The sequence below is a fragment of the Mus pahari genome, chromosome 16 (assembly GCF_900095145.1).
Source record: "Mus pahari chromosome 16, PAHARI_EIJ_v1.1, whole genome shotgun sequence".
Lineage (NCBI taxonomy): Eukaryota > Metazoa > Chordata > Mammalia > Rodentia > Muridae > Mus > Mus pahari.
The window spans coordinates 12,321,375-12,332,573 of record NC_034605.1 but is presented as its reverse complement, the minus strand read 5'-3'; the positions used below and the strand labels follow the sequence as shown (position 1 = coordinate 12,332,573).

Sequence of the window (11,199 nt, the reverse complement as noted above, 5' to 3'; positions counted from 1 at the left end):
TTAAATATATTGTTATAAGGCTGAAGAGATAGAACAACAGTTAAACACTGGCTGATCTTTCAGAGGACCTGAGTTCAGTTCACAGCATTCACTTCCAGGGCCTTATACATGTCTAACTCTACTCTATGGAATCCAATGCTCTCTTCTATTCTCTATAGACTCTGTAATCTCATGGTCATACCCACACATAGACAAAGACATCTATACAAAATTAAAAACAACATCATTAAAATATGCTTTAAGGGCAGTAGAAATGGATCAGTGGTTAAGAGTACTGGCCGCTCTTCCAGAAGACTTGAGGTCAATTACCAGAACCCACATGGCAGCTCATACCTGTCTGTCACTCCAGTTCTAGGGCTTTTAATACTATCAAACAGAGAGGGGTACATGCAGTCAAAAGTCAAAAGTCAAAAATAGAAAGAAAGAAAGAAAGAAAGAAAGAAAGAAAGAAAGAAAGAAAGAAAGAGAAAAGAAAAGAAAAGAAAAGAAAAGAAAAAGAAAAAGGAAAAGGAAAGGGAAAAGAAAATTAAAAAATCATATTTGAAATGTGCAAAATTACATAATATTAACCTAGTAATAACAGTAATTTATCGAATTTAACTGAATAAAGGTCTTAGGAGTTTTAAGATCTCATTGTTCTCACTTTTTAATTTTGCTAATGTTTGCATTATCCAACATGTGGGCATATCTGCTTATCTAATAAGTTATACTTAACCCAACAGTGAGTGACCTTGAATCTTCTGTCCCATATGAGGACCCTAGCTTAATCTGTGGTGGGATTCATCTGTGAAATAATGTTGCAAAGACACCTGAAATTGATATGTTCAAAACTTTTAACCAATTGGGAATAGGAGTTGTTACATAAATATTTTTTTCCTTTTCACGAATGCTCCATTCTGCGACACAGGTGTGATGAAATGACATTAATTACCTGCTTTCTAATCCAGGCCATTACTCTTACCCCATTCACTTCCTTGTCAAATATCTTACTAAGAGCCTTTAGCTTTATTTACTCTGTGTGTCTAAGGCAACCTGCACTATGCTAGGTTCTTCCACTACTTGGCTATGGTTATTCTTCTGTAAGTCCTGCTCAGAGGCTATCATGGGCACAGAGAAGCATTACTATGTCATTCCTAATCACTTGTCCATCTCCATCTCCCTCTCATACCCTTTCTTAGGACTCAGTCACCTTGCTTTTGAAAGACTGAAAATGAGGCAACCTATTATTAACTTGTTTATTTTGCTTTTTACTGTTAAAATCCTGTTTTGTAGTGGGCATTAATGGTATGTTTATCATAACGATGTTTTCATTCTCTGTCTGATAATACTTTTGCTTTCACCCATTCGCTTCCCGCTGCTACATTATTTTCTGTGAAAGCATATATGTGTGTTTGTTTTTTAATTTGCCTTTACCTTTCAGGGGTCCTGTTTTTCTTCTCCTGTCTCTGTTGAAGTGGGTGGAAGGCTGCACAGATCTTCCTACCTCCATCTAGTGCCTCCCTTCAAGCCAAGAACTGAGGGAAAATGATTGAAGGAATTTATTATCCTCAATTACTGTCCAGATTATTATCATTTATGAACATGATTAAATTGAAAACAGGCAAACTATCGGGCAGATGACAAAATGAAATAAGTTTTGGATCATCTGAACTGGTTAAATATTTCAAGTGACCATAAAGGAATATGAACGCCATCTAGCCCTTTCTTTCCAAAAGACTGTCACTTTTCTGCAGTCATACATGAGAAATTTAAAATGGAATGTTATTATAAAAGAGAACTGTCAATCCAAACTATCATTAAGAGAAGTCTAATGGTTAAGTAAAATTATTTTACAAAGAATCTTCAATGCAATATTAGCATTACAAACTGTCAATTATCATGGAATACTTATGTTCTTGGCAAGACAACACGAGAAAATTAATTAATGGATGGCCAGATGGATGAATGCATGAATAGGTAGACAGCTACACATTAGATAAGCAGACAAATAGGTAAATCTACAGAGGAGAGATGATAATTAGAGACATATAGACAGAAAAACATAAAGATGATAGTTGGGCCTAGAGATTAATGGTAGATTACTGGGCAGATAAAGAGAAAATAGAAAGGTAGATATGGAGATACATAGATAGATAGATAGATAAAAGATAGTAGATAGGTAGACAAATGATATATGTAAATGAATAATAGATGACAGATAATTATTCTTAGATAGCTAATTGATAGTAAATGATAAATTGTTGATTGATTGACATATAAAAATCATAGATATAGATAGATAGAAGAATGATAGAGGATAGATAGATCACAAATAATAGTTAATGTTTGGTTAATAGATAGTAGATAAATGACAGATGATAAAATCAATGATTGATAGACTAATAAATAAAAAAGTAAAGCCAAATGAGCATGTGGATGAATATATATATATATATATATATATACATACATATATATTCAAAGATGCACTGTATATACATTTTTATGTGTGGGCATTCTTGACAAATTTATTCCAATATGCAATATTCAAATGTATAATAATATTGTCCATTTATCTTCTGAGGAAAGTGGAAAACAATAACACAGATGAGCACAAAATCAGAAGTCTCTTGTTCAGTTCATATATAGCAATATTCTATCAGAACCTGGTTTTATGCCATTTTATCAACAATGCATACTCTTAACAAATTTTAGGTGATAGCATTAATCTATTCACTCATCATTTCATGCTTGTTCCTTTAAATCAATACCACAAATAGTGTTTTTTGTTGTTGTTGTTGGTTTTTTTTTTTTTTTTTAAGGTAAGTTGTATCTCAATATTTCACACACAGGTCTGGGAATCCGAGGAAATCTGAAGGAATGACTAACGATTAGATGAAGTCCTGAGTAAATGTGTATTGACCTGGGACCAATAAGCTTGGCAAAACTCTCCTCCAGGTGAGGCATGGCAAAGCCTTCCTCTGCTCTGTGTATCAGAGTTTGCTAATAATTGACCACTGCTTGCGAAAGTTAGCAACTTCAGTTTTCTCCTCCAGGTTGTCTGCAACCCAAGAATGCTCCTGGACAGAAACCTCCAGGGATGAGGCAGCCCCTTCTTCTCTTGCTGTACATAGTAAGCTTACTGACCTTTGAGGTTATTGTATAATAGTGGAACCTCAAAATCCAAGTCCAGCCCCCTTGACTCCAGGTGTTTTGTAAGTATGTGTTTCTGTTGTCCATTCCTCATCACCTCACTCAGTTTTCTAGAACCAAACCATGCAGGCTATGGCACACATACTGATCATATTAACGAGTGAATGGAGCAATAGGACTGATAATCCAAGTTGGTTTAATGTTCTAAGCTGTGGTCTTACCTCCCTGAAGTGACCTTTCACTTGTTTTCAATCCTGAAAGTGCTGGGTGGTATGGCGCAATGTTTGATAAAAATGTCCCTTATGAGTAGAAGATTTATATTTGAGTGAGGAGTTTGTAAAATACAGAAAACAATTTGTTTTGCATTAGCAACTAAGCATGTTCTATGCAGTGAGCCCTCTCCCCAAGGCATGGCATTGTTACTAAGAACGAGCCCCAGGCAGAAAAGGTTTAACTATAAAAGAGTTTATATTTCCAAGGAAATCATCAGCTCTGAATATAAAGTAATTTCTTCAAGCAGCAAGCCAGAGAAGATGATTTTATATCAGGAAGATCCTCGAATTATTCCTTGCAACTGTTTGTCTTTCATGCCCAACTAGACCTGGTCAGGAGATTTATTTAAACACATTTATAACTATAGAGTAATAATTCAGGATCACAAAAATTGATGCTCTTTGAAAAATTAGTTGTCATTCACAATAGAATAGCTTTTGAGGACAGACACACCTGGGTGGCATCTCTTCTAATGCTGAATGAGCTCCTTCTAGATGTATCATAAAGCTTGAGGATTAAAACATTACACGCGCTGAGAAACGCTGGCTCTAAATTACCTCAGACTTACATTCTGCTCAATAAAACCCCCTTTCTGATTCTATCCACATTTCTTGGAAGGTAGATGATTGCCACCCTATGCCATTATACTTGTCTGTCTTCTGTCAACTCAAATGATTAGAGGCAATTCTAAAACATTTTGTACAACTGTTCCAATAGGTTTGAGAATAAATTTATAAATGTATTATGAAAATCAGGTTCACATTCTCAAAACCAGTTTTAATGGAGGAAACAAAGACCTTGTTTCCCCTTATTTACAAGAAAAGTTTGGGATTTGCACACTGAAAAAATTGTATGTCACTCCTCACTTGAGACAAATACCTCTCTCTCTCTCTCTAACTCTCTCTCTCTCTGTGTGTGTGTGTGTGTGTGTGTGTGTTTCTCTCCATCTCTATCTCTGTCTGTCTGTCTGTCTGTCTTTCTGTCTCTCTCTTTCTGTGTGTGTGTGTGCATTTGTTGGGAAGGTGTTTGTATACATATGCTAAGGTTAGTGGAAGACATTAGTTTTCTTTTTTATTTAAGTAAAAAACAATTTCTTTAATCAGAAAGGATTTGTTTTTCCTCACCATAAATACATTAAAAGTAAAAACAAATACACATAAACATATATTTACACAAACTGGAAATCAGGGGACAGCTGCAGAGCCTCGGTTAGGGATGAGAATCGGGAGTAACTGGAGGATGGCTAATCATCTGTGGTCTTGGGGTGTCCTTTAGTCATCTCTCAGAATGTGGTAGGTAGGACAGGAAGTCAAAGCATACAACTCCAGTTCTGATGACAGTGTTACTGGCAAAATGTGGCAAGGAGGCTCCTTGCCAGACAGTTACTTCATATCACCAGGGCTAACAGGAGACAGTGCAGTTGGTGGGATCTGAGCGGCTGGGGCAGAGTGGGGGGAAGGACTGACCTCCTTTCTGAAGGACAATGCTGGCTTCAGTCCCTACAGGAAGGGTTACAAATTGGAGTGCCATGAATCCAGGTGAGATTCATAGCCAGCCATCCTGTGAGATGTCAAAGCTGCTTTGGTTTCAAAACTAAATGTCCCAGCTGTGTTTGGCCCATCTTCTCTATGAGAGGTGTGGGAGAAGAAGCCCCTGAATCATTGTGGTGGCTAGGAAAGTGCTTGCTTATCTGATGCCTGCTACCTCTTAAGGATGATTGCTGGACAGCTTTACGAGGAAACCAAGTCTTTGGCATCTCTGACATCTGCAGCAAGCTTCCTAGATAACACTCTCCCATCCGAGGCTTCTGTAAAACACCCACGATATACTGGCCCCAGTCCATGGCTACATTATTTTGGAAGCTACTTAATCCTCTGTCAAACCGACCCATGTTGTAGTCCATGCAATATGTCTGTGAGGGGCCGCATGAATCCTTGGAGTTCTTTACACTTTTGAGCAAAGAGCAGATCTCCCTCTGTAGCACATCCTGAGGTGTTTAGACTTGTCTCCAGTTGACTGTCTCTTGACTGTCTCTGACTTCAGATCCTTGCTGTTCCAGATGAGGTGCTGTATGTTGTTTACTAGAAACCCTGGGTCTATGTCTGCAATGGATAGGGCCTGGAATGAGCCTGGAACCCGCTCTCGCTCTCTGTTCCACAGTGCCTGCCCTGAGGTCATGGGTGCTCTTGCCCTCCCTCTCCTTATCAGGAGGGAAGCTAAAGTCACTGTTCACAGGGGACTTGGCAAATGACAGGGAGAGAGCGGAGACAGAAGAGGAGGAATGAGAAGACACGCTACATGGAGAATCGGTAGTTCCTGGAGCTGGGGGCAGTGGACTGGGGGTGGGGGTGGGGGTGGGTGAGGTCTCTGAAGAGCAGTTCTGGTAGTACCAAAGATTAGAACCTGGGTGTGTCAGCTCAGCCCCGGTCGGTGGACATTGATTTTCTTGTCTGATAACTGTCTAGCTTTCTTCCCTTTCAAATGCTATCTCCTTTCCTAGTTTCCCCTCCGAAAATTTCCTACCCCTCCCCGCTCCTCCTGCTCACCAACCCACCCACTCTTGCTTCCTGGCCCTGGCATTCCCCTATACTGGGGCATAGAACTTTCACAGGACCAAGGGCCTCTCCTCCCAGTGATGACCAACTAGGCAAATTGAATCTTGGGTATTCTAAGCTTCTGGGCTAATATCCACTTATCAGTGAGTGCACATCATGTGTGTTATTTTGTGATTGGGTTACCTCACTTAGGATGATATTCCTCAGATCCATCCATTTTTCTAAGAATTTCATAAATTCATTGTTTTTAATAGCTGCGTTGTTCTCCATTGTGTAAATGTATCACATTTTTTTGTATCCATTCCTCCGTTGAGGGACATCTGGGTTCTTTCCAGCTCCTGGCTATTATAAATGAGGTTGCTATGAACATAGTGGAGCATGTGTCCTTTTTACAAGTTGGAGCAGTATCTTTTGGTAATATGCCCAGGAGTGGATATTCCAGTAGTACAATGCCCAACTTTCTGAGGAACTGCCAAACTGATTTCCAGAGTGGTTGTCCCAGCTTGCAATCCCACCAGCAGTGGAGGAATGTTCCTCTTTCTCCACAACCTCGCCAGCATCTGCTGTCACCTGAGTTTTTGATCTTAGCCATTCTGACTGGTGTGAGGTGGAATCTCAGGGTTGTTTGGATTTGCATTTCCCTAATATGGGTGCCAGTATACAGACTTGGATAATTATACACAGAAAGTGTCCTTAGCCACTGAATCATTTCTCCATCCCCAGTCACCCAGTGCCCTCCATTCAGTGACAGCGCATTACCTGAATAGGGTGCATATTAGTCAGTACTCAAATCAAGGAGTACAACTCAAAATAAATGGGAAGCTATCAATATAGAGAAAGAAATAGAGAGATAGAAATAGAGATATGGAGATAGATACATTGTATGTTACTATTACTAAAATTAAAAAATAAAACTTCCTCCTTTCCATTCAACTTTCTCTTTACCATTGTACATATAGAAAAAATACATCTCATTACCCTGCCTTCCATTCTTTCTGCTCCCACCTGAATCAGATTAATATTCCCTCTTCATTTGCTAACATGCTTTGGCTAGAGTAATCAGTAATTTTTTTTCTTTTGGGTAGGGAGGGAAAAAAGAGGAGGCAGGATCAGGTTTGGGAAGAGACTGGAGAGAGAAGGGCAGAGGGCCATGAAATTGAACAGAAATATGTAGCAGTGGGCGATGGGGAACTGGGATAGCCACTAGGAAGTCTTTTCTTTTTTAAATATTGACATTAGTCTTTGGTCCTTACTTTTCATAGCTACTCCATTGTGTTTGGCATTTAATAACTGCTGTTCTTGGAGTAGCTATCTGGGCATTATGCTGCCTGGGTTTTTCATATATGGATACCTATTATTTTATATTTTATACATACCTTTACAATTATCTATAGAAATACATAAATAGAGATGTAGATATAGCTATACTTAAAGATAATATGTATATATATATACTGTGAAACGTATTCTTGATTATCAACTTGACTACATCTGGAATGAACTACAATCCAGAAACGGAGGGCATACCTGTGAATTATCTTTTCCTGCTTGCCCTTACCTTTTTAGTACATCATTAAAACCTACTTACTTCTTTGGGATTACAGCATATACTAAAGACCATCTGAGATATCCAGCCTTGTTGATTGAGCAAATACTAGATTCTTGAAATTTCTGTTCCAGTCATTGTTATTTTAGCTGGGCTTCAGCCTGTAAGTCATTATATATATATATATATATATATATATATATATATATATATATATATATTACACAAACCTACTTAGTATAGGGTAGAGGCAAAGAAACTGAGCCAAAAGTTCATTGCTTGGAGCAGTTATAAATATGCTAAACCTAAATAAGTTATAATTGCTATAATAGGACTCTGGTTTTGGCACTGGACTTTAATCAATCTAGATCGACTGTTCCAATCTCCAAAAGAGAGTAATTTCCTCTAAGATGTTTATGACACTTTGCCATGGTCTATCAGATAATACGAAAATGAAAAGACTAAATATTGTACATATTTCCTTTAATGTAATATTTATTTTAAAATAAATATGTTCAACAAGACTTTAATGAAAAAATGAGTCTGATACTGAGATTACCATGTGATGACTATTTCAAGATGTGTGAAATGACAAAAGTACCTAAGTATCTGGATCATTCCAGATATATCAGAATACAAGACCTTGCTACTGGGCTCTGTGGTTAGAATCATCAAGTCCATAAAGCACTCTTTTGTTTCGTTTTTAAATAATAATCCCAGAAACAAGAATATTTTGCTCCTTGTTTTTATGTCAAAGAATAAAGGTTTGAAATATAAATTCACTTTACAAATAAACAAACTAATGGTCATCCCACTACAAATTTGACGAGAATGGAAATTTAAGTGTTTGATTTTCTAAGCTGAGAGAAGGGGTGACTAAAGGGCAAACAGTGGAATAAAAGGGGCGTAGGGATTGAGAAGTGCACAGAAAGAAGCACAGAATTTGTTACAGCACTGTGAAATTAATGGACAGTTTGTTTCCTGTTCTCAAAAGAGAAATGGTGAGAAACATGAATGACCCTGATGCTTTGGGTAATAGTGCCTTCATTATGCCTGACAGAAGAGGAATCAGTGTTGAGAGCCAAGAAAATACATTGAACGTGAAACATGCTGAGACTGTGCTGAGCCTAACACAGTCACGTTCTGTACACAATTAGGTCAACATTTCTTCCCCAACAGACCCTTTTCAATTCACTTTGGACAAGAATGGCATCTCGCATTTTCTGTGATGGACATACCTGTGTATGTCCAGATCTCTCAGAACTCTCTTCCAAGGTATTTATGAATGTCCACATTCTTCACATTTATAGTGTATGTGTGTGTGTGTGGGGGGGTGGGCATCAGTAGGACTAGAGAAGAGTTCTCTATATTACTATTTCTAAAATCATAAAAATCTCCCCTTTCCTGACATATGATTGTAGTTTTCCATTGTAGATACACAAAAGTGTCATCTCATGGTTCTGTCTTCTGTTCTCTCTGATTCCACCTCTATCAGGTTGATTGATTTTCTTTTTTCAAAACCAATTTTTTATTAGATATTTTCTTCATTTACATTTCAAATGCTATCCCAAAAGTCCCCTATACCCTCCTCTTGCCTTGTTCCCCAACCCACCCACTGCTGCTTCCTGGCCCTGGCATTCCCCTGTACTGAGCTTCGCAAGACCAAGGGCCTCTCCTTCCAATGATGGCCAACTAGGCCACCTTCTGCTGCATATGCAGCTAGAGACACAAGCTCTGGAGGGTGCTGGTTAGTTCATATTGTTGTTCCTCCTGTAGGGTTACAGACCCCTTCAACTCCTTGGGTACTTTCTCTAGCTCCTCCATTGAGGTCCCTGTGTTCCATTCAATAGATGATTGTGAGCATCCACTTCTGTATTTGTCAGGCACTGGCATAGCCTCACAAGAGAGAGCTATATCAGGGTCCTGTCAACAAAACCTTGCCAGCAATATGCAATAGTGTCTGGGTTTGGTGGTTGTTAATGGGATAGATCCCAGGGTGGGGCAGTCTCTGGATGGTCCTTTCTTCCATCTCAGCTCCGAACTTAGTCTCTGTAACTCCTTTCATGGGTATTTTGTTCCCCATTCTAAGGAGGAATGAAGTATCTTGGTCTTCCTTCTTCTCAGATTTACTTTCATTCCTCATTGTGTTAGTATAGAAGCCAAGAGTCTTCCCTGAGGTTTTGTTTTCTTTTCTTTTCCTCTCGACGGCACAGTCTTTGGTCTTTACTTTTTCATAGCTTCTCTACCATGGTTGGGCTATTATAACTGCTCTTTCTTGTTGTGGATCTCTGGACACTGTGCTACCTGAGCTTCTCCTATATGGACACTTGCTAGTTTTCCTCTCCCCTACTGCTATTAACTTCTATTTTGTACTTGAGATCTTACTTTTGACCTGCCTCTCCATCATCAATGGCTTCCTATACACCTGTCTGCCACCTATGATTTCACACACCACACCTTTAAAGAACGCCACCAGGTGTATTTCTGTAGTTTCACTCTTCTGAAAAGAAGAAATGAGAATTTTCTACACATCACATGGAGCATATAGGTAGTGTTTACTGTGAAAGTGTATGTGATCTTTATTTTGTATGTAATTTAAAAAATTTAAACCTTTTCTTAATTAATTACTAACCTATCATTGATAAAGAATTGAAACTATTGCGGAGTAATTCCATAAAAACATTAAATGAAATAGAATCTATAGTCCTCTCTTAATATAAGCCCTTAACACTATTGGATTCATTATTGTATATGGCGTCATTATCATAGTGCCATTTTCACTGGCACTAGCATATGCCAGAGTCTGCAGCTGAGGAAATTTCCTACCTTGATTTCTGTGATATGTATTGAACATAATGAAATATTTTTTTATAAAAACACAGCCATGTAATGTAGATGGTTTTTGTTACAGGGATAAAAATGTAATCTCTACAACAAAATCTATAAATGTGAGTACAAAGTGGTCAATGTCATGACACTGTCAGATTGAAATTGCACGTACCTTGTTTGAATAGGGTGGAGCCATCGCATCCAGTAAGAAACCAAGACAAGGAAGGGAGAAATCTTCAGAGACACTGACCTAGAATCCTGTGTCGCTACACAGGACTGTGTAGAAAGACAAAGTGGGAGTAGAGAAGGGGCCTGGGGCCTGGGTGGTGAACTCCAATAATGTAGTAACAGAGACCACAGGCACAGACTGCAGAGGGAATAAATCATCCTTGTCAGAGACTCACCCAGTTCCCTGGATTGTCAGGGGGACAAATTCAGTAACCTGTGGGAAAGAGGCCCTGTACCCAACAAAACAACTCCTGAAGACACACTGGAACATTTTATACAAGCAAAGGTAAACAAACAAAAAATGTTTTAAGTGAGATATAAGAGAAAATTTAGTCTATGAAGTGTCTCTACAGATATCAACCACAACAGCTTTATTGCTCCCTCTTCTGGACCTATAAAACTGCTAGAATGAATCAAGTTTGATGGGTTTTCAGGGTCCCTCTCCCATGTACCATTTAACTTCTCTATTCACCTGGGTAACAGTCTTCACTTCTCCATTCTTCCAGGACTTTACTTCCCAAAAACCATATTTATTAGTTAATTCACTTACGTGTTCCCTGACCTGACATGAACACATGCCTCCTGACTTCCATGTCCTTATCGTTTCCTTTCCCTGTTCCTTCTACTTTGTTTTTG

General features: G+C 38.5%; 1 pseudogene; it reads right to left on the bottom strand.

Annotated features, from left to right (window-relative positions):
* Nucleotides 1–4,676: 4,676 nt before the first annotated feature.
* Nucleotides 4,677–10,531, bottom strand: LOC110334247 (annotated as a pseudogene).
* Nucleotides 10,532–11,199: the final 668 nt, after the last annotated feature.